This window comes from Dendrobium catenatum, unplaced genomic scaffold, assembly GCF_001605985.2.
Source record: "Dendrobium catenatum unplaced genomic scaffold, ASM160598v2 original_scaffold_169515, whole genome shotgun sequence".
Lineage (NCBI taxonomy): Eukaryota > Viridiplantae > Streptophyta > Magnoliopsida > Asparagales > Orchidaceae > Dendrobium > Dendrobium catenatum.
In genome coordinates this window covers 26,721-30,060 of record NW_021487938.1, presented here as the reverse complement: position 1 = coordinate 30,060, position 3,340 = coordinate 26,721, and positions in this window count along the sequence as shown.

Genomic DNA, 3,340 nt, shown 5'->3' with positions numbered 1-3,340 from the left:
TCATAGTGATATATGGGGACCTTAAAAAATCCCTAACATCTCTTGGGCACACTAGTTTGCATCGTTCATTGATGATTGTACTCGAGTGTCTTGGATCTATCTCCTCAAAAGTAAGTCCAAATTTAGCACCATACTTCACATTTTTCACAACATGATCTAAAACCAATTTGGAGCAAAAATAAGAAAATTTTATTCTGACAATGTGTTGACCTTATTTTTGTATGAGGTCACTAGAGACCCACCCAGACTCCAGATTGCAAATCAATCCTGATCCTACATCAATCTAGATTCCAGACTCTAGAATCTATTCTAGACCCTAGGATTCTCCTAGAATACAGACCTTAGGACTTATTCTAGATCCTAGGATCCTTCTATAATCTAGACTTTAAGATCTCTTCTAGGCTCTAGAATTCTTTCAAACTCCAGGCCTTAGGATCCATCTAGATCCTAAATCTTTTCTAGATTATAGATCCTAGGTTCTACTCTAGATCCTAGGATTTCTCTAGACAAATATAGATCTTAAGACTCTTCTAGACTTTGGATTTAAAATCTATCCTAAACTCTAGGTTTCTTTCAAGTCAATCTAGACTTTAGGATTCTCTTATATCCAAACTTTCAGATCTATTTAGGTTTTAGGATCCTTCAAGATAGACTAGAGGATCTGTCTAGAAATTATGACCCTTTTAAATCCTAGACCCTAAAATACCTTTAGGTTCCATCAATCCAAATCAATCATGATCCAAATCAATCTTGACTTCAACCCAAACCTGAACTCAATTCAAATCAAGCCTTAATCAAAGTCCATACCCCAGTCCAGAACCCAAACTCCAGTTCAGACATTGATCCTACCTGTGAGTTAGCTCTGACCCTATCCAATCATTAATAATCACCCAAATGATTGTAGATGATTTGGATACTTCAATATTAATAATTCAAACTTAAAATCTAGACCAAATCCAAAATCCAGATTCAAATTCTAAGTCTTAAGGCCCTGTCCTAAAGGCCCTTTTCAGGGATTTTTCAAACACTTCAAAACCAAGTCAAATGACCTCTGATTCAGAGTCTATCACTTGCAAAGTGATAAGACATGTCTCTGGAGGCTAACCTCCAAATTTGAGCCCATTCTAGGGTCTCTAACCCCAGAAACTCAATCAAATTCCAAAGGCTGTAAAACCTTCAAATATTCACAATGTATGCCACTGAACCTTTCATCCAGTGGATCCTGACTCTGGAGCCTCCTCCAAAGCTTCTAATCACTTCTAGACCATCAATCCGGACATGTTGATCAATAAACTGCATTTTGTTGGATTCATTTCAGCCCTCAGTGGACATGAGGCCAAAAAGACCAAAATACCCCTTAGGGTTATGAATAGTCATTTTGGATCAAATGACCTCCAAATTGAATGCAACCACCTCCAACAAGTTTCAAATGTCATTTCAAACTTGCTTAGCCCGATCTCAAACCCTGGATCAACCTGGTTGACCAAGTCAACCTAGGTTGACCTAATGAGCCCTTAAGGTTTTAAATAGATCATTTCAACCCATTTGACCAAATCTAACTCCTCAACTTCTCAAATCTATTTCACTTGATATTTCAAACATTTCTAAAACCACTTTGATTGAGATCCTAGCTGGTTTGATTAAATCAACTTCTCAATCTTTTGGTTAATACTCTCTAAAACTTGTATTCATTCAAGTCATATTTGGGCTATAGTCATTAAGACCAATTCCAACCTTTCTTAAGGACACCTAGCCATTATATGGTTGTCACCTCACCAAGCATAAGGATTGGTTGATTGGTCAACCCAGTCAACAAGTCTTCTAGAGGCTTTAAGAGGTCTAAATACTTAAGCAAATTCAAATCCTCTCAATCCTTTTGAAGCCAGCTCACTCAACCAGCTCCCAAAGCCCCTTACCATGCCACCTAAGCTATTATATGCATGGGGATTGGTCAAACAGTCAAACCAGGGTTTTAGGTGAGTCAAACTTGGTCAAATGACCCTTTAAGCATAATCCATCTTAACTCAAATCATTCTAGCTGCTTAAAACCCTCTCTAGAACATTCTTGGAGCCATTTTAAGCCCTTAGATTTAAATCCAACAGCCCTCAAGGCTCCATGTGTCCATGAGAGGACAAGGGACACTTTCCACCTTGGATTGTCCTCTTGTCCTTTGATTCTCTGCACCCCAACAACCTCCAGGCCACTTGGCAGCAATCTAGAGTCCATCCATATGATCCCAACCGTCTAATTCACCTGGGAACGTTTGAATAGGGTAAGACCTCTCAAATGGCTCCGATTCGAAAAAAACTTATCACTCTCTCACTATCCAGAGCTCTTGGGATTTTGTTCTGGTTTCCTATAGCTCTCTTTTCTTTTCTCAATCATTTTCCAGTCATTTGGAGATCGCCGGTGGTGAGACCGAAGGCAGACTGAGAGGGTGTCCATCCAAGCCATTACAACTTCCAATAGAATCGTCCTCCAGTCTCAAAGTCTTCAAGGAAGTTGTGCACGAAAGCTTCACCAATCCAAAGAGTCTTAAATCAACTAAATCCATCCATTATACAGAGGTAAAACTTAAACCCTAGTTGTTTTTCTAGGTTCCTAAATAACATTCCATATAATGCATCAAATGGCCTAAAATTGATCCCCCACTCTTTCTTACGCTCTATTCCATCTATGTTTAAAATTTTAACATTTTTTGTCCAGTATTTTACGAAAACGAGATCAAAAAAATCAACTCTAGGGTTTTCGGGCGACTGGAGCTTGAAGACGACTGCATGACCGTTCGATTCGCTCTATTTGGATTGAACGGTCATGATTCTACCAATTCAAGATCCAATTCGAATGGTCAAAACTTCGATTTAGTCAGATCCCCCTCTGGCCAGATCTACACCGTCAATCTCAAACTGCGGGATCTCTAATCACCGTTCGTTCTTCCCAGTTTGAATTCGATGCCGAGACCATGATCCCGACCATTAGATCCCCACTATGCTGGATCTGACGGTCCAGAAACCTGCCGAGCTGGTTAAGTGGAGGGCCCCGCGTGAACGCCGCCGTCCACATAACGTAACCCGTGCGAGCCGCGTGTCCCGGGTTAGCGCCGCCGTTTGACCCGGCTCATTAAAACCCTAAATAAATCTAGCAATTCCTAGAACTTAAAAAATGCATAGGAATTTCAATTCTTATCCATTTTTGGAGTTCACGGGCTTGTTTTGTTCACATTTTCAAGAACTGTATTATAAAAATAATAAAAAATATTTTGAGTAATATTTTCTTAGTAATTCCAATAATACTGAAATCCTTATTTCATTTTTAAATAAAAATATTTGTGTTATTTTG